Genomic DNA, 21,680 nt, shown 5'->3' with positions numbered 1-21,680 from the left:
GGATGAGAAAAATAACCAGTTTCCCACAGGATCACCGAAGATGAGGATCAAAGGGTGGCATGAAGAACCCCAAGGACAAGCCTTTCTTAGGCAAGAGAGACACATGGCAATTTCCAGAACTGCAGGCAACAGTTCGATGTGCCCTGGGCAAAAAGTAAAACAACCCAAATGACCTTTGCAAGGGAAATGTGCAAACACGATTGTAGTATAATCATACAATGGCTTATAATTCAGCAATAAAGAAAAAATGAAGTACCAAGGGGTGCCTGGGTGGCTCAGTTGGTTAAGCATCTCTTTGATTTCAGCTTAGCTGAGGATCTCATGGTTCATGGGTTCGAGCTCCGAATCTCCATGCACTGACAGTGCAGAGACTGCTTGCGATTCTCTCTCTCTTCCCTTCTCTTTGCTCCTCCCCAGCTTTCTCTCTCTCTTTCTGTCTCTCTCTTTCTGTCTCTTTCTCTCCCTGTCTCTCTCTTTCTCTCTCTCTCTCCTTCTCTCTCAAAATAACCCTAAAAAAATGAAGTATCAGTGCTGTGACAATATGGACAAACCTCAAAATTGTTACATTGAGGGCAAGAAATTCAATGTACAAGAGTGCTGAGTATCCCGTTCCATTTTTATGAAATTCAGGAACAGACAAAACTTTATGTTGTTGGAATTTAGAAAAGTGGTGGCCTATTTGACATGGGGGTGAAGGGAGACACTTTCAGGAGCGATAGAATGTTAAAATATTTTGTTTGGGGTATCACAGACTCCCGTGTTTAATTCATCAAGCTACATCAGATTGTACTTAAGATCTGTACATGCCACTCTAGGTCAGTTCTGCGTCAGCAAAGATGAACCCACAAAAATATGACAAACCACATGCCTCATATTTGTGCATTTCACTGTGAGTAAATTACACCTTAACTTCAAAAATGATATTTAAACATCCATAACTTTTTCTTAGATTTACAATATCTCCTAAATTAATTAGGGGAGCGTATTCTCCGTAATACCTTATGTAGTGCTGTGGAAGTCCCATCACAAGTATTTATGAGTCGCGTGCATCAAAACACGCACACGTAATGAAAGTGGGGACACCATAAAGGCAGGTGTTTCTTGATCAGCGGAACTAGATGCTCTAGTTCTTCTCTGCCATAACCTCGCAGAGGTTAGACCAAACAGAAAGGGCAGGAAAGAATTCTTCAGGGGGCTTGTGTGCCTGTCTGAACAGCTAGGCAACACTTGCCACGGTTGACAAATGTACTGTTTCCTCTGTGAAAAGTGGTCCAGAAATGCAATAAATCTCTTCGTAATCCAGTGACAAGGGGGTCGAGTCTGAGCTTTGGTGCTCAGTCTCTGGAACAAAAGAAAAGTTCATGGAATTCCACATGGTCTGACCGGGAAAGGGTGGCAGTCAGGCAGGAGGTGAGGACACATTTGTTGGCAATGTTTTTGTCTCACTTGTCTGAGAGATTTTCCAGCAGTAACTCTTTCTCCAACGTCCAAACGCACAAATATGAGCTGGAAACGCTGCATTCTTTGTGATCAGCTTGAGGCTGGTGAGACACGGAGGAGGGCCCAGCCGACAGGGGTGCAGAGAAATCAGACCGGAACCCGTAGATGAAGTTCGCCTTAGAACCCACACTTCCGGATCTTGACTCCTGTGATCCAACCAAGTCCCTGATTGTGTTTGCAGTTCTGAGATGGGCTTTTGCTTACCAGGGACCAAAGGACCCTCCCTGATATCCTGCAGGATATATATTTGTTGAAATCATGGATGGCTTTTTCCTGGAAATCCACAACTTGGGGAAAGGTTCCTCATTGTCCCACGATGCTATGAGGCTGCTGTCCTATGTGCGTCCGTGGAAAGGCACTTTGAAACCAACATATTTAACAACAATATATCTTTATGTGCAGAGTAAGCCCAAGAAAGAACGTGAGGATTACTTCCGAAGCAGCTTATAGAAGAACTTTGCTAATGAGGTTGCCAGGATTGCCTAAGCCTGTATTAACAACATCTTATCTTTAATCACGGTTCTTGGAAAAGCCATGGAGGTTACATAAACTGGTCATTCACCGCCTGGAAGCATATGGTTTCTCTTTGAGTAACAGTTGTTCTCACAAATCCTGCGTGGACGAGCATGGCAGCAGAGAGGCAGGAAAACCCATCACCTTGGTGCATATGGAAGCTATCCCAGGCACCCAAGTGCAATGCCTGCTTTGCACTGCATGAGTCACTTCCCTTAATCATACTTTATGCTCTCCAAAAATAATGTGGGGGAATCATACATTATATACTTAAAGATGTACCATCTGTTTTCCTTCTTTGCCAAGAGAGGAATTCCTTATTAAAATGAAAGCCTCGGGTCATCATAGGAAGCAGAAAGCTATGATAAATGTCTTTCCTTTTTTTTTTCTCCGTCCCAAAGCACATGTACAAAATATTTCCCATGGCCACTCAGTGAAACAGGTGGATACACTTAACTTTCACACACACTGTGTTGTGATGTATAACGGGCCTAGCATGGACAGAAGAGATTGTGCATGGCCCATCTTTCCATGAGACAGTCGGTCTGAGTCCCTTCGGCTCTGAAATGAGTAGAGAGACACCATGCTTACTGCGAACTCAAGACAAAGAGGGTGAGGTGGATTAAGTGATTAGTCTGGAAACCTTTTCCCCCTTTTCATGCTATGGTCTCGGTTTCTGCAGATAATCTTCTCCAGCACAGACAATGCTATAAAGAAGCATAAATTTCGAGAACGCCTGGGTGACTCAGTGGGTCAAGCGTTAGACTCTTGGTTTCAGCTCAGGTCATGATCTTGCGACTCGTGACTTTGAGCCCCGCATTGGGCTCCACGCTGTTAGCGTGGGATTCTCTGTCTCCCTCTCTTTCTTCCTCTCCCTTGCACTAGCAGTCTCTCTCTCTCTCTCTCTGTCTCCGCCCCCTCTCAAAAATAAATAAGTAAAATTTAATGAAAGGAAGCATAAATTTCCAAGGTTAATGAGTTAACCGGCCTCTCTAGTGTGCCTGCCCACCCTTCAAAACCCACTCTATGAGAAAAGTCAGAACCATGCCTTCTGCCTCCACCATTTCCCAACCCACCTCCCCATGTTCCATCCCACAATAATTTTTAACAGCTCCCTAATGCCTTCAGAGCATCTCCTTGTTACCTGTAGAATATAACCTACCTATGAAAATGATATTATTTCTTTGGATTTTATAAGAATGAATGGCCTTGAGTTAGAGATATGTATTTAATATCAGGAAAGTTTGTATTCCAAATAGAAGATAAATTCATCCCGTTGGAGCACCTGGGTGGTTCAGTCAGTTAAGCGTCCAACTTAGGCTCGGCTCATGATCTCGCAGTTCCCGAGTTCGAGCCCCGCGTCGGGCTCTGTACTTACAGCTCAGAGCCTGGAGCCTGCTTCAGATTCTGTGTTTCCCTCTCTCTCTTCAACCCCGCTTGCACTCTGTCTCACTCTCTCAAAAAATAAAAATAAATAAAATAAAATAAACATTTAAAAAAATTTTTTTTTAAAAGAAGATAAATTCATCCCCAAAATATATACAGCAGAGCTTCTCTTGATTGTGTCTGACCATCTGGCTCTCCAGGTGTTTGTCCATCGGCAATGCAACATGGAACAAAAAGAATTAGCAAACATGTTTAAGTCAGGTGCCTCATAACCCACAAAAAGAATATGTCTTCATGTTATTAACTCAGAACCTTTGTAATTAGGATATTTTTAGTTCTGAACATTAACTCTTGGAATTCGAGTGTTTTCTAATTTAGAACGTTTGTGGTTTGAATAATTTTACTTTTGAGCATGTTAAGGCATTCCTTCCTCTTCCCTCCATGCTTCTCATATATACCAGTCAGCTTTGGGGGAGAATTAAATGGGGGAGAGTTGAATGCGGTAAGATACACCATTTTTCTACCATAGTTCCTGGTACAGAATTGAAGAGTAATCCGTATTGCTCTTGCCTTCTTCCTTCTCTGTCATAAAGTCAAGAAGAACTTTTTGGACCAAAAAAAAAATTTTTTTTAGTGGAAACTCACCAGAAAGAAGGGTTTGCATAGCTGGAGAAGTTGGAGATGGAGGAAATTCCACGCTGAGACAAGAATAAGCAGATTCAAATAAGTGAGTGGAGACCAGCAGGAAGTATCACGTGGTCGAACGCATTGAGAAAATATGGAGGGAAACATCTCTGGCAAGTTAGGCAGGAGGTGGTTGGTAAAGAAAACGTCTCTTGTCATAAAATAATCTTTAATCAAACTATGTCTTGTGATGATGGATACCTTTTGCAGCCTAACACTGTAAGGAATATTCCAAGCCATGTTTATGCTATGAATATTTATAATTGGAGATTTCTGTTTGTCTAAGGACATGGAATCCATTATTTAGGGTTGAGCAAGTCTATTCTGTAGTAACACGAGGGACTACTTTTTCAGGTCACCTGCTCGTGAGCTCAGAAGCTGACAGATCCAGGAATGATCATCATTTCATCTATAGGTTATTTCTCTTTTCACGAAGATTGATACTCTTAGGGATATTTGATAAAACAGCATGGAACAGAGTAAGTACTGGACTAGCACAAACCAGGACCTCATAAAAAGGAAATGTTTAGTAATATATTTTCTTGGGCATAGACTCGATTTCAGTCTAATTTCAGCAGTCCTGGTCTATCCTTATTATTAATTGGCTGGGTGCCTTTGGGAGAGTCTGGTAAAACTAAAATAGAAACAAACCAAAAAACCATTAAGCCTCAGTTTCCTCATTTGAAAAAAATGTGATTCTAATCCCTATTTCACAAGGATACTGAGAGATGGATGGAATACACCAAAGAGCCAATCTCTGGCCATAATTGATTGGGTTTATGACTCATGATTCCAAGGTCAAGTAATGGTGGGTTGGAGCTCCTATTTGACCCACCACACCAAATCACAACCAGATCGTCTTTAAGGATTCTGCCAAGATAAAATGTCTTCTTTACATCATTTTCTCTCATTTGGGTGTGGACATTGGTGAGGAGTTCCTTTTAATAAATCCATTCTTTCCACCTAGCTCAGAGAAAGGAAATGCAAAAATAACAAGTTTCTATAAATATCCTTTCTTCTTTAGGGAAGGTCTGTACTGTGGGCCTCCATTTTCTCACCTGTAGAATGGGGACTATAATCACATGAGTGCCAGAGCAGCCATTCGGTTTAGTTTTCTGAACTATATTTTATTGTGGACAAGATATAGAGAGACAGCCAGAAGGGCCACATGCATGCCTCGGTTTGTTTCTTCTTTAAATTCCTTTGTTATCAAAGAAAATATATTTGACTAGCTCTTTCATTTCATTTTCCTTGATGTTCATAAAGATCCTATGAGGAGGAATTTGCAATCTCCACTTATTTTAGATAAAAGAACTGAGACTCAGAGAAGTTAAGTAGCTTGCCCAAGGTCACAAATGAGTAACGGAATAAAAACATGGATGCAGATATTCTGAACCAAAATTCTTTCTTCTTCACCAGATGTCCCGGGACTTCAACATTCTGGGACCACTTATTCAGGAAACATCTATAGTTTTAAGAAGTTGCTTTGGATGAAGAACTCTCAGATCTGTTGTGTTTGTGCTTATAATTTTTATGTATCTCTTCCTGTGAAGCCGACAATGATCATTTCTCTTTGCTATCAATATGCCTACCTGTAAGAGTCACTTCTCTTTGATCTTCTTAAACTATTGTGACTTTAAATCTGCAGAACAGAGATAGACAGAAGTGAGGAAGGGGGAATGAAGCATCTGAGGGCTGGTGAATCTCCAGGTTTCTCCTGGAGTGAAAGATCACAGCCTTGGTCTTCCTAGATATTCATTTCATACCTTGCTTTCAAGGTCTCGTTTCCCACTTCAATGCCTGGGATAAATTAGTTGAACAGATAGGAGAATTCCCAGTAGATGAGGTTTGGTTGTAAAATGATTGGTTCTGTGGTCGGTTGGCTGCATGTATCTTGCTAGCGTTTTTTCTTCTGGAACCCTAGACTGTGAGCGCGTGCACAGAATGTGTCTGTCATCACATCTTTCTCTCTCCTTCCCAGCATAGAGGCATAGATGCTGTTCATGCATGCATTCAGTGCACAGATTGTGGGTCTGCTGTATGCCAGGTGCTGTGTTAAAGGTTGCAGGACCTAAGAGGACATTCGGATCCTGAACTCACACTGCTACCAATTTAGAGGGAGGGGACAAAAAAAAAAAAAAAAACGAGCCATAATGAAATGGACTCTATAGCATGTTTAGATCTGTCTGAAGGACACTATAAGGACTGCTAATACCTCACCAGTGGAACCTCGCATCTTGAATTAGAAGTAGGTAGGGACACCTAGGTGGTTCAAGCAGTTAAGCATCTGACTTTGGCTCAGGTCAAGATCTCACGGTTTGTGGGTTCAAGCCCAGCGCCGGGCTCTGTGCTGACAGCTCAGAGCCTGGAGCCTGCTTCAGATTCTGTGTCTCCCTCTCTCTCTGCCCTTCCCCTGCTTGTACTCTGTTGCTCTCTCTCTCTCTCTCTCTCTCTGTCAAAAATAAAACAAACATTTAAAAAAGTGTTTGTTTGTTTGTTTGTTTGTTTATATAAGAAGGAGGTGCTTTTCAGGAACACAACATAAAAGAAAATGTTCCAGGCGAATGAGCATCACACACACAGCCAGGAGATCCCCCGGGAATGAGGCTGGTATGATTCGGAACCACAACGAAGCTGGTATTCCTAGGGTGTGAAGCAATGGCACGCCAGCAGACATGGGTCTCTGAAAAAAGGCCTTGTTTGCAGGGTTCGCTGATATACTAGGGACCAATCTTCCCACCGTGACAATTTCAGGCTACCTGTGGTCTGACGGCCACCTTGCAAAATGCCACAGTAGTTACCAATCGCCTGCCGTATTCAGCTCCAGCACACAACTGAGGGGGGAAAATCAGACTCTACAAAGAGAGTGGAATAAAGCTGTCTCACACTTGCTGTGCCACTCTCTGCGATAAGCCCAGTGACCTACCCTGGTGTAGACCCCCCTCATGGCCTTAACTTTGACACGCCTGCTCTACCACAACCCAGCACGAGGAGCTCCGCCTCTTTCCTTATTTTCCCTGAAACTGCACACTCGGGGTGCTTGTGAGCAGAGAGATTTGTACTGAAGGTTTGGGGTGCAGTTGTTAACACAAACAACAGAGTTAGACATTCGACCTTGTCCTTTACCAAGTTCTCCAGCCACCCTGCGGTGGGCAGCCTGTCCATCTCTCCCGGGTCCCTCCCCACAGGCTTGCCCTGGTCCCCTTCTTGCGACTTACCCAAGGAATTCGGTCTCCCCAGTTCTGTCACATAGAGCATTTTATGTCCCCGCACTGTGCACCTCGTGGCCAGTTTGCACACTCAGAAACTTGACTGTGAATTTTGCTAAACTCATGACACTGAGCAAAAAAGGCATTGCTGTTGAGTCCCACCAGCTAGCCATATAGGAGATGCCAAGATTGGAAAATGCAAGCATCTCATCGTTTCTCCTGTCTCCCAGAGTCTCTGTCCATGAAAGAGGGAATTAAAAAAAAAACAAACACTTTCCCATTAATAAAAATGATACTATCCCTTACCCTTTAAGTCTATTTCTTTTTTTAAAAAATTTTAATGTTTAATTATTTTTGAGAGAGTGCAAGAGAGAGCATGAGTGGGGGAGGAGCAGAGAGAGAGAGGGAGACACAGAATCCAAAGAAGGCTCCCAGGCTCTGAGCTGTCAGCACAGAGCCTAATGCAGGGATCGAACCCATGAACCATGAGATCATGACCTGAGCCGAAGTCAGATGCTCAACCGACTGAGCCACCCAGGCGCCTGCCTGTAAGTCTAATTCTGAGTAATAAATTTTTTTTTTAATTTTAATGCCTATTTATTTTTCACACAGAGAGAGAGACAGGATGTGGGTCAGGGAGGGACAGAGTAAGAGGGAGATAGAATTCGAAGCAGGCTCCAGGCTCCAAGTTCCCAGCACAGAGCCTAATGTGGGGCTCGAACTCCCACCTGCAAGCTCATGACCTGAGCCAAAGTTGGATGCGTAATTGACCGAGCCACCCGGGCGCCCCCCTCAGTAATAAATTCTTAACCAATGTTACATTCCCTGACTAAGCTACACATATAAGGTAGGAAGTACCAATGAGAGAGTGGGCCAGTATGTAAGAATATCCCAGACTTTGGTATAGTCACTAAATGTTTCACCTGTTGTGGACTCCTAGAGCTGAGGGTCATGGGAAGAAGGGCAGCTATGACCCAGACCTGGGCCTGTCCCATTAACCAACCAACAAACACACAAAAGAATTTTTGTTTCATTTCACTTTGTTCTGGACACTTCCTGTAGATATTAGACAACAATGATTTGAAGCCAGTGTTTTCATAAATCTTTTGCAAGGCAAGACCAGTTCCCTAATCAAGAACATAATATCTGGGGCGCCTGGGTGGCTCAGTCAGTTAAGCGTCCGACTTCGGCTCAGATCATGATCTCAGGGTTCGGGTGTTCGATCCCCACATTGGGCGGGCTCTGTCCTGACAGCTCAGAGCCTGGAGCCTGCTTCAGATGCTCTTTCCCCCTCTCTCTATCCTTCTTCCCTACTCATGCTCTGTCTCTCTCCCTCTCTCAAAAATAAATAAACATTAAAAAAAGAGAACATAATATCCACACTGCCTGCTCTACAAACTCTCTTTCCAAGTGATATAAAAATGTCCTCTCCCTCCCAGGGCTCCCGAGCATAGCCACCAGTCCCCCTGGTTTGATTAAAGAGTGCCTTCACGTTTGAACATCCCTGAGCTACCAAGCTACCAATGCCAAGGGAGGCTGCCCTTATGCTTACAAAGAGCTGAGACCTGATGGGAGGCAAAGAAGCTTTTTTTTTTTTTAAGCAGGAAGAACTTAATTTAAAACTCCCCAGAGCAGTGCTCCATGAGCTACCTCCCTGGCCAAACACAATAGACCATTGCTCTGGGGCTAATAGAATGGATCCTTATCTCCTAGGACTTTTCACACCTCGCAAACCGGAAGAGTGAGATATATTCCAAACGAAATAAAGGTGTGCTGGGGGAGCTACCTGGATGGGTGGCTCAGAGGGGTGCCTGGGCTCCCAGTGACATTTACAAAGCTCTCTGGGAGAAAAGAAGATTAGCGAAGGGGCCGGATGGGCCGTGGCTCCCTCCCACCCGGGCTGTGCCTGGTGCCTCCGCACATTAGGAGTGGCTTTGGGCGCACATGCCCCCCCCCACCCCGTCCTGTCTCCCCACTCCCCCCCGCCCCACGCAGCAGGTTTCTCTCACCCGCCTCGCTTGCTCTGCTGCAGCCCTAAAGCAGAGCCAGGACCACGGCGCTCAGATGGCCTTCTTTTCAGCACACCCCACCCCCACTAAATGAACTGCCAGGTGTGAAACAGGTTTTCCTCTTTATGCCCCTCAACTGTGAATAAACAGAAATTCCCGGGCAAGTGCAAGATAATCCGTGCATAATTCATCCCGGGACTTCATTTTTCCAGATGTGCGCGCAGCCGCCAGCCGCTTCCCATGTCTGTTTCTCCGAGGCGCGGGAGTCCACGCAGCCGGATCTGACTGGTGCCCTTGCCCCGCCTCCCCGCAGCCACCCACCCCTCTGCCCCGCGGGCCCCACGGGCCCAGCTCCCCACTGTGTTACCGTCTCAGATCCTCTCTGCTCTTTGGCTTTCGCTGATGTTTCCTACTTCAAAACTAAAATTGAATTTACCTTTATAAGGCAAACATTTCTATGTGACGTGAAGGTTTTATCGTTTCCTCTGGTTTGCCCCTGGAAGGTCCCTTCCAAGGTTGGGAAGGAACTTCTGAGGTTTTCAGGATTATTGTTGTTGGTAACAGTGCGAGAAAGGGGGATATAACTGGCTTCCTCCCACCTCCTGTGTGTGTGTGTGTGTGTGTGTGTGTGTGTGTGTGTGTGTGTATGCACACACCTACTATGCACAAGCCCAGCTAAGCACTTGACATATGTCATTTTCCCACAATCTGTCAGGAAGGTCAAATGCTTCCTCAGGGCTGTTCAGCAACCTGTCCATCCCTCTAGCCACCGTGCTTGGGAAAGGTCGCTTGCTTTGCTAAAGGCTGGGAGGGTTCAATTACTGCTTGCTTGTTTTCCAGCTGTGTGACCCCGGGAGGCTAGCCTAACCTATCTGTGTTTCTTTTTCCTCCTCTGTGACATAAGAGTTGCAAGTGTTGTTACCACGGTCAAAGAAGACACGCAAAGTGCTTACAGCAGTGCCTGGCAATCATAAATATTTAGTAAATATTCTCTATTGCTATTTTACTGTAGCTTGTCCACAGTGAAAATTGCCACTTGTATCTTTATTTTCAGCTATAAAAACACTGAATCTTGGATTCCCTCCATGTTTTAAACTAGGGGCCCAGCAAAACTCGTAGATACTATGTTTGAATTCACACCCTGTAGACTTCATGCTAGTCTATACCACCTTTCTCTCTGACTCCACCTCCTAAATTAACCTTGGAATCCTTTGTTATTTCCAAGTCGGCAAGGGAACCCACAACAAAACAAGATGTGTTCAGAATGTAATTTTCACCACTGCAACATCTGTCTCATTGGGATGGGCGTGTGGTTATTCATGTAGTGTCTTGGCAATTTAAGAAATATTTTATGTGTTTGGATAAAATATTCCCATGCCCTTCCCAGGCAAGGTCAATCCTGGCAGAATTAAAGTGTCTGCCTGGCCAGTGTCCGTTATTCCACTTGGATATCGCGGGTACCATTTCAGAGGGACACTAATTTGGTGTAATTGTTCAGTTCATCCTTCCCAGCAATATTAATAGGCATCAATTGGACATTACTTTCTCTAGGTGACCATTTCTAATCTTTAACTTCCCTTGTCCTAATAACAATGCCCTTTGCATTCTCAATTCTATGTCATTTGTTTCATATTTACCCCTTGACTTTCTAGCAACCAGGGCATGAGAAGATTTTTGTGGGGGCACCTGGGTTAAACATCCAACTCTTGATTTTGGCTCAGGTCATAATCTCATGGTTTGTGGGTTCAAGCCCCGTGTTGGGCTTTGTGCTGACAGTGTAGAGCCTGCTTAGTATTCTCTTTCTACCCTGTTCACTCTCTCTCTCTCTTTCTCAAATTAAATAAATAAACTATATTTTTAAAAGATGTTGTCTGCTAGAAACCCCAGGCCACCTGCCATTCACCCCCTCAGAGGGATTCCACTTTTTAAAAAAAATTTTTAATGTTTATTTATATTTGAGAAAGAGAGAGAGAGAGAGAAGTGGGTGAGTGACAGAGAGAGATGGAGACAGAATTTGAAGCAGGCTCCAGACTCTGAACTGTCAGCACAGAGCTCAACCCAAGGCTTGAACTCATGAACCACAAGATCATGATCTGAACCGAAGTCAGACGCTTAACTGACTGAGTCACCCAGGCATGCCATGATTTCTCTTTAAATGAATGACCTTGAGCGGCACCTTGGTGTCTCAGTCAGTTAAGCGTTAGACTTTGGCTCAGATCATGATCTCACAGTTCGTGAGTTTGAGGCCTGCATTGGGCTCTGTGCTGACAGCTCAGAGCCTGGAGCCTGTTTTGGATTCTGTGTGTGTGTGTCTCTCTCTCTGCCTCTTCCCTGCTCATGCACTCTCTCTCTCTCTCTCTCAAAAATGGATATTTAAAATTTTTTTAAATAAAAAATAAATGAATGGCCCCAAGCTTCATATGGATACGCAACACTGCCCAAGCTATTGTATGCTGTATAAATAGATCAAATCGGAAATATTTTATGCAAAAAAAAAAATAGTTCACAAGAGTTTCTGAATGAAAATTCACATAAATTGATGATAATATTTAGTTTATTCCCATTCTATTCATTAGAAACCTGGGGCTTGGAGATATTCAGTGGGCTACCAATTACCAACGTTACTGCAGTGTGGCTGAGGGTCTCCCAGTTGGTCTGCCTTCAGTTCTAATCACTTGTGTTCTTGGCTTTCCAGGAATGCCATCTATCCTGCTACATGTGCCATCTTTCTGCAGCTACTGAATGTGCTGGCCATTCTCACTGGGCCAGCCACACCCAGCACCGGTGCTCTCTTACTGCTAGCCACCTGCTCTAGCATTCTGGTCTAACATTCAAACCTGGTAATATTCTTCTCTCTTCTGAGAATGTGAGAGGGGCTTTTGATTCTGCCCCTCCTTAGGCCAGGAGTTCTTGAGGCTAGGAATGGTGTCTTATACATTTTTCCCTCTCTGGGGTCCATTAAATGTATCTGTGTAATAGCTTCCACTGGCTGAAAGAATACAAACCTGACAGATGAGGTTACTGTGGTATTGAAGGAGGGAAGAGATGCTTCTTCAATCCTGTGCAGGAAGGAGAGATTGATACAGGGACAGGCTGCTGAAGCAAACGGAGTCCATCTTCTCTGATGCACCCCACCATCCTCAACCCTGCAGCCTAACATTTCAATGGCTTCCTCCCAACTTCTGAGCAGTATTGGAATATACCAGACTTTATCTCAATTTCAAATTCCTAATCTCCCACAAGGAAAGCCTGCTATGACAAGTTTATTCTTCCTTATCTCTTCTCTGCATAGTGACACACAGGACAAGTGGAGTAAAATAAGAACAGGCTTACAGGCAGCCAAATGTACCATGGGATTTCTGTACTGGGAAAAACCAAGTAAAAGGCATATCAAATGCATGTGTTCTGAGTGTCCTGTGGGTTCCCATTGCTTGGCTGATGACACCACCTGAAGGGATTCTGTGATCGCCACCTAAAAGTTCTTGAATGCCACATATTTAAGGCACTCAGATGACAAGCAGAGCACCTCTGCCTCTTACGTCCAGACTCCTGGGGTGCCTGGGTGGCTCAGTTGGTTGAGTGTCCAACTTTGGCTCAGGTCCATGATCTCAGGGTTTGTGAGTTCAAGCCCTGCATCGGTCTCTGTGCTGACAGCTCAGGGCCTGGAGTCTGCTTTGGATCCTGTCTCTCCCTGTCTCTCTCTGCCCCTCTCCCACTCATGCTTTCTCTCTCTCAAAAATTAGAATTAAAAAAAAAAAAATCCAGACTCCTCCCTGAGAAGTCATAATCAAGGCTTCCAGAGGTTGTCCACCCTAGACAATGCATTTGCCTTGTGTTGGTTTGAGAGAGGGTCCCCAGCCAGCTTTACAGGTGACAAATTCAGTTCGGACGTGCAATGCCTTGCAGAGGAAGGTCCCCTCCCCCTCATTGCCTTCACTTTTATGGTGACCCCTGGTCCTTGCTGGAGGGTGTCTGGAGGTACATTGTTTTTATTTCAAGTAGAGCTAATCCATCGCGTCAATAGTAACAGTGCCCTCGACACAAAATTTCAAGAGGGGGAACGAAGAAAGTGGATGAGGGAGGGGATGACATGACAAACTACAGGCAGCTGACTTCTTGTTGAAAAGGCATCCCCGGAGGCAAGTTTTAGATAGAAATCTATAGTCTGGCATCAAAGTGAACATACATCATTTTGTAATTAATTTTGAGGGCTGGGGAGAAACATTAACTATTGATTCCAATTAGCTTTGGGGTCTAAATTAATTGTTTTCTTACCCGAAGATTCTTCAGTAAATGGCTAGAAGGGGGTGGGGGAGAGAAACAATGCCATGAACCGCAGTGTGGAATTGGAGCCGTAAACTCAGAGGATTGCTTCATCTGCCCTTGCGACCACTTTCCTGACTGCCACCCCCACCCTGTGCTATTTCTACTCCAAGTGCTGATGGTTCAGGGGATCTCAAGCCAGGTTGCTGCCGCAGTCACAGCTCATGGCCAGCATTTTCAAGGTCATTTAGGATTTAGTGGATTTTGCCACTTACAGGAAATTAGCACATGAGGATTAGCGATCACTGTAGTTAGATGTTTATGAAACGCTCTTTATTACTTCCTCGGCTCTGAAAACAATATTTGGCAGAGGATCTAGGCGTCTGGAGGCTTGATAGCTGGTGTGCCTAATTCTTCCCCTTGGTCCCAGGGGTGAAGTTCACCCTCCCCACTGAGGCCCCTAGAGTGTTACTCACCCATGTCTATAGCCGTTCCTTCTGCCCCCTGATCCTGACCTCTCCACCTCCGTAAGCCTCTTCCAAAGGGCTTTATTTATGTTTTACAAATGGACAGATTTCTTCTCTCCTGTTTACCAGCCAGGGATCCTTCCCAATGCTTTGATATCAGGATAACACACTGACCCTGGACATAGAAAATAACCTGATATCCACACTTACCACTTGTAGACACTTAGTTTTGTTGAGGGAGAAATGGGTTTGCTTAGTACTTCTTTTTTTTATTTTTATTTTTTACATTTATTTGTTTTTGAGAGACAGAGAAAGACAGAGTGGTGAGCAGGGGAAGGGCAGAGAGAGAATGAAACACAGATCTGAAGCAGGCTTCAGGCTCCAAATTGTTGGCACCGAGCCCAACGCGGGGCTCGAACTCACAAACTGAGATCATGACCTGAGCCAAAGTCGGACGCTCAACCGACTGAGCCCCCCAGGCACCCTTCTTAGTCCCTCTAAGGCTGATTTTTGTTAATCTTAGGAACAAAGCCAGAAAACTGTAACATTAGGGTTGAATACATGACATTATGTTATTATATTTGATAATTATATACAATTTAATAATAAATACATAACTTAATTGAATTTAATTACATATAATATTATAATGCTTATATGATTATATTAATATATTATATTAATTATTCTATATTATATTAATAGGTAAAATCGGAGGAATGATATGTTAGATTCCTGCCATATTGGGAAAAGCTTCCCTTGATGCTCAAAGGAAAACTCAAGAGTCAGGAGAGAAGGAGGGTGGCCATGGTTCCAAACTGAGGGCGCTGGCGTCCTGCTTAGGCATGTTCTGCCAGTGGAGACAGAGAGACTTCCATAAAAGGTGTGGCTCCAACTCCCACAGGGTGATGGCTGGTGGAGTTTCTTGGGCTGGTAGGCGGGAGGCAGCAACATAAGGGGCTGCTAGATTCTCCATCATATTTTTTAAAAGTTCCTCGGAGCTACCGAGACCCCAAGGAAAGACAACACAGAGGGCTTAGCGGGCTCATGGCTGGAAGGGGACTGGAGTTGACACTGGAGACCAGAGTGTGTGGATCTTGCAACCAAGGGCAGTATTAAGATTGGCCATCATTGATAAGCATTGCCTACGTGAAGCCCAGCTACACAACCAGCAGACAGAGACAGGACAGGGTGAAGGCTAAAAATGAAGAGGGAATAAAACACCTCAACTAGAGGCTGATTAGACCAGATGTCACCTTTCGGATACCCAGGAACTTGGGTTACTCTGAGGGAAGTGAGGAAAACCAGTCAGAAGAACTCTTGAAATTGACTATTGAGTAAAAGTGGCCCAACACAGAACTAGACAGGAGATGTGTTAATATTTTAATTCGCCGAGGAAGTCACCTATCCGTCATATAGATATGGGATATGACGAACTGGATATATAAACATGCCCTGTTCAAGGGCGGATATGCAGGGGTCTCAAGGGAAGCTTGAGCTCAGGAAAGGCAGAATTCACCAAGAAGTCAGCGAGGCATAAACCTCAGGGCCTCTCTTGCATGGGCACAGACAAGGCCTTGCGTCTCATTTTGTGTTGGTCATTGTATATTCTTTTTCTTCAAGCGGGCTTCACAAAATCAAGATCAGGCTCTCAGCTCAGATGCAGAAATTAAAGAAATGCATTTCTTTCTAAAGATCTGAGCTGGTGTTGAAAAGCCTAAAATTAAGTCCTCCATTAAGAACAACCTCGGGCTGCACGTAGCCTCAATCCCAGTCTCAATCTCAGACTGTTCAAGGCTAAAGCCATCCTCAGACGGCCCTCAGTTCAGCTAATCAAAAAAACATTCTTATGGTCTGAATCAAGGCTGGGAACTGCAGATACAAACTAGCCAATTTCTCACTGCTTGCTTGAACCCCACGTGGGCCCTTTGAACTCACCTCATAATTGGTCATTTTCAAAGGATTCTCAAAAGTCATGATTGGGTCCCACCAAAAGGAATGAACACCTCACAGATACTGAATGGTCAAACACCCCCATCCCTTACTCCTTAAAAACCCTGTTCGTTATTGTTCTTCGCTTCACCTTGCTGCCACGACACCGGTAGGCAGGTGAGCCCCTGCTCGAGCTTGTAATAAAGACCCTTTTGTATTCGCATTGGTGCCGGCTCCTTGGAGGTCTCGTGATTCGGGCACAACAGTGTCAAACTGGGACCCCCACTTCCTGTCTGTAGCACTTGATGGAGAATTTCAGGGTTTCTTGGTTCCTGTACCACGAGCTTTATGAAGCAGAGACATCAATCTGATTTGTTTATGTAGTCCCCTGTGCCGTGCATGGTACACAATTCTAAGTGTATAGTGGAATCTCAGATGAGTTTTAAAAGAGGAAGCCAGGCTTGGGCAGAGCAGTCCAAAATGGTCTCTTGAGAGAGAAAGACTTAAGCCAGCTTTGATAGTGGCAATCAGGTGCCTGAGAAGGAGCACAGAACACACCTGGTAGAGGGACTAGCAAATTCAAATCCCGGCACTTGCCGGTATGGAATGTTCTCGATAAATGACCTCTAGTCATGATGAGGTGTGCTCTCAATGACATTGCAGATTCTGGAGCTTAATGTAGTCAGAAAGGAGGTGACCAAATGCTGACCCCCAGTATACATAATCTTTATTATCTTCTTAAATAGGGAATTAAGATAAAATGACAGAGACGCCTTAAAATTCCTCTCTAGGGGCGCCTGGGTGGCTCAGGTGGTTAAGTGTCTGACTTCTGCTCAGGTCATGATCTCACAGTTTGTGAGTTCAAACCCTGCATTGGGCTCTGTGCTGACAGCTCAAAGCCTGGAGCCTGCTTCAGATTCTGTGTCTCCCTCTCTCTATGCTCCTCCCCGACTTGGGCTCTGTCTTTCTCTCTCAAAAATAAATAAACCTAAAAAGAATTCCTCTATAGTTCTCTTTATTTGGACCACTCTGTTTTCAAGAAAATTATTCAGTACTTTTCCCTGGGGGAGTAAAATTAAAGGGCAAATGATGAAACACCTGGAAATTTTTTCTCTTTCTTTCTTTTTTTTTAATGTTTATTTTTGAGAGAGAGGCAGAGCACAAAAGGGGAGGGGCAGAGAGAGAGGAAGACACAGACTCTGAACCAGGCTCCTGGCTCTGAGCTGTCAGCACAGACCCCAATGCGGGGCAAGAACTCATGAACCATGACATCATGACCTGAGCTGAAGTTGGAGGCTTAACCCACTGAGCCACTCAGGCGCCCCTAGAAAATGATTTTCAAACCGTATACGTTTCATTAAGAAAAACAGTTGTGGGGCACCTGGGTGCCTCAGTTGGTTAAACATCGGACTCTTGATTTCAGCTCAAGTCATGATTTCACATTCATGAGTTCAAACCCCCCATCAGGCTCTGTGCTGACAGGGCAGAGCCTACTTGGGATTCTTTCTCTCTCTCAAAATAAATGAACATTAAAAAAAAAAGCTGTGTACAAGGCAAATGTTCAAGTGAAAGGTTTATGCTTCTTTCCAGATTCTATGACTAAAACGAAAAAGGATGGTATGTATTTCAGTACAGTAGATGATCGCTGGAGACTCAGCAGCAGGAGCAGCAAGCTCCTCCTCACTTCCTGTGTAACTGACCAGGGCAAGCCAGGAACCGGTGTCCTGAGTGACAGCACAGCCCCTGAACTGACCAGGGGCTTCTCCACAGTGTGGAAGCCCAACTGTCCCTTCACCGCGACAAGATTGCATACCTCGGCTCAAAACAAAACAAAAATTAAATGGAAGGATCATTCTTTAGGCAGGTTTTCTCAGAAAGAGTCAAGCACTGAAACCCATTGTTCTAGCCATGCACCCGAGTCGACCAGTTAACTCTGAGTCAATCCCAGGAGGGTTGAAAGGCACCTTCCCGCTTCTCAGTAGAGTGCATTGTAGGAGATTACAGTCGGTATTGAGATGGAAAAATATTTCCAGCAGAGCAAATGGAGAACAGTGTATATAATTGTCCGCCGAAAGTCTACACACCATAGGGTAAGATCATATAATATTTTTGCTCTGAGGGACAATCATTTTATATTTTAGGGAAAAAAATGATACTCTGCCCTGTTTCCAATATCACTAAAGCCTTCACATATCACAATCGGGAAAAAAAACAAACAAAAATCACTTTGCCTTTTGAGAACACGGAAATAAACTAAAAATAACCGAGTCACCATTACTGATTCTGTTACTCCTGAAATAAACCCTTGACTATGTCTCATTTACCCAAACTCAGTCATCCTATAAATCAGCTGCTCTTTTTTAACTGTAAACAAAACCAATACAAATATCATAACCTTGGGAATGCTTTTTTTACTTTTAAATATTTGTATTTTTATTTGGTGATGGAAGATTTCAGTCTTTCCAAAGTCTTACCTCCAAAGTCTTATCATCTTGCATGCACTTTCTTCATATTTCTGATGCCGAGGTTTCCTTTTACATTGATTCCTGGAGATTCCATTGAGATAAAATCTTCCTAAGTCCAACTCATAATAATTTATCCTTTTTCCTATCAGGATACAATTGAATTCATGAATTTTAAAATATAAACTAGCCCCAAATCTGATTTAAACAAGTCAGGCATGGGGTACCTGGGTGGCTCAGTCAGGTAAGCATCCAAGTTCGGCTCAGGTTTTGATCTCACAGTTCTTGAGTTCGAGCCCCACATCGGGCTCTCTGCTGTCAGCACAGAGCCTGCTCTGTCCCCCCTCTCTCTGCCCCTCCCCTGCTCTCTCTCTCTCTCTCAAAAATAAAAAAAAAATACATTATAAAAGCAAACTAATAAATAAACAAGTCAGGCATGCTCACTATTAAGGAATAGAAACATGTTTCACATGTAGACATTTTATCTACAAAGTACTCACAGGAAAAATGGACTAACATTAATAAGCCTTATGCTTATGAAATCTCTTCCCAGGTGGTGCCATTCCTTAGCAGTAGGAAAATTAGCAAACACGGACATCTCAGAGAAAAAGGACATCCTTGCACCCAGAGGTACACAGGAGCAGCCCCCAGAATCAGTGCGATGGTTCTATGTTCCTAATCTCAAAAAAGATGACCCAGACAGTAGAATACTTCTGACACATAAAAGTAAATTACAAATCTAGGGTCTTTTTAAACTTTCAGATAGAAAGTAACTTTTACGTGTGAGATCATATGTCCTTCATGTTTTTAATGAGACAAGAAAAAGTATAGAAACATTAATCACCATCGCGTGTTAACACCTACATTTTAAAAACTATTTAGTGCCTGACTCTTAATTTTGGCTCAGGTCATGATCTCACAGTTTGCAAGATTGAGCCCTGAGTCGGGTTCTGTGCTGACAGTGTGGAGCCTGCTTGGGATTTTCTTTCTCCCTCTCTCACTGCCCCTTCCCTGCTCACGATGGTGCTCTCTGTCTCTCAGAATTGATAAATTTTAAAAATCTGTTTAAAAACCACAATGTCAAATAAAATGATGCAAAATCAGAAAATTTCTAAGCAAGTTTCATGGTCAAATCCACATCTTGAAGGCAGGAAATTGACTGAAGAAGAAATTGTAGGGAAAAAAATGAGGCTTCTACCACTTCCAATATGACTAAGAAATTCGTAAACCACAGGTAGACAAAAAAAAAAAAAAAAAAAAAATACATTTTGCACCTAATATAAACCAAACATAGCAGAATCACCCTGACTTGGTCTGGGTCCTAAATAATAAAACCTTCACTATTTCCTGTAAATCTGAACTCCTTTACAAAAGCATTTTTCTTCCTGTTGGTTGTTCTGCTGATATCTGAAGAAATGTCTTGACATTTTTAAGTAAGATAATTGTGTGAGAAAACTGGGTTTTCTCATTTTCTTTGTGTTTTTTGTTTGTTTGTTTGTTTGCACAACCCAGATAAATGTAACTTGGAAACCATGGTGTGGGGTTTTTTTCCCTTTTAATTTTTGCTTGCAGCTTTTATTTGGTGAACATTTCTTCTGAAATATGACTCCTTTACATTCATTTCCTTCACACATGTTTCTGTCTCAATCTTCCCCTGACAATACACAGTTATAAGTTCAAGTATTTCTTGAATGACTGGTTAAATAGAATCCCCCCGATTATCTGCTGTCTAAAGAATTAGCTAAAATAATTTTACATTAGACTATTTTTTATAATGAAAAGCTTATTTTTCTAACTAAAAATGTACTGCAGGTACATTTATAAAGTTAGAGAACACAGAATTATGTTTTCAAAAAAAAAAACCTATGAGTATATACACTACTATATATACCAATATAATGACATATGCATACTGATATATAGAATATATATGGAATATACATATTCTTTTTAGTAAATTCATATAGGTCTACATCTATGTTGTTTCCACATTTTTAGTGTAATAGATTAGGCTGTCATTAATTCTCATGTATCTGAAAACTTTATTCTCATTATATTACCTTTTAAGGTACATTTTTAGAAATAGAATTGCCAAGAGTATTCACAGAGTTAAAGTCTTTGAAACATATTGCTTAACCGACTGAGCCACCCAGGCATATTGCTGAATCATCTTGCATAAACATAAAGGTTGCACCAACTTACACAGCTTTTAAATTACTATATTTGCTTGATAGGTTTCAGAAATTCACTTTCCCAGTTAAATGAAATCTGTCTCAATAAATTAACAACAACATAAACTTTTTAAGGCTGATATTTCTCTGTATTAAAAGCACACATTAATATTTGGTTTTACTTAGGTGTCTATTACCGAAGTTTATTCAACACAACTTCTCATGCACTGGTTGGCCGTGAGAACACTCCAAACTCGTGACTGCCTAGTACTCAAGATTTCATAGTTTCAGACATATTTACAGAGAAAGCATATTTACCAAAAAAAAGCTGTAGCTGCTCATAAGCACATTAAGTCATCATGACCATTATTTAAGGAAACAATCATGTTTTGAAGTAGAAATTTTAATCAAAGCCACATGTGTGAATTTGCGAGTTATTCTTTCCTACTGTGTATACCAATTGTCCCTTGGGTTTTAGCTCTGGTACATATGAGGCCATATTTATATTCCACGTATAAATACACAAATCATAGTCACGGTAATACCAATTCAATGCCAAATTTTGTTTCTCTAGGGATTGGGCTTTGTAGTTGGAGTTTACAGTCGTGCTAGAGGTCAAACGAGTTATGGGATCGAGTAATAAATATTAACTCAATTTCCTGGTTGCCCCTCTCGTACTAAAGACCTGTTGATAACTGGTCAACACACAGGCACCTTGGTGCTCTGGGATTTCGGTAAGGCCTGGTCCCCATTCACTCATCCCACATGCACAGGCACAGACCACGTTAAAAGGAACCAGATGTGGAGTGTGCCCGGCTGGGGACCTCGGGCGAGCCTACACTTTCTGGAGGTTTGCTTCCTGGGGGTCTCACGGTTTTTGAAGGGGCAATTAATTTCCCCACAGCACCATGCAAAACACCACAAACTACTGGGAACCGATTGGTTTTCTTTCTGTAAGACTATGTCCGCATGCTCCATAAAATACGACTTTAATAAAAAGCATGACGGCTTGCCAGCGCTGGTCAGCAAGTCCTCCACGTGGGACATAGGTCATTGACAAGCCAGGGTCCCCTGTTGCTCAGTG

The sequence above is a fragment of the Hyaena hyaena genome, unplaced genomic scaffold (genome assembly GCF_003009895.1).
Source record: "Hyaena hyaena isolate Hyena2069 unplaced genomic scaffold, ASM300989v1 scaffold_696, whole genome shotgun sequence".
In the NCBI taxonomy this organism is placed as follows: domain Eukaryota; kingdom Metazoa; phylum Chordata; class Mammalia; order Carnivora; family Hyaenidae; genus Hyaena; species Hyaena hyaena.
The sequence above is the reverse complement of the archived record's forward strand: the minus strand, read 5'-3'. Positions refer to the sequence as shown.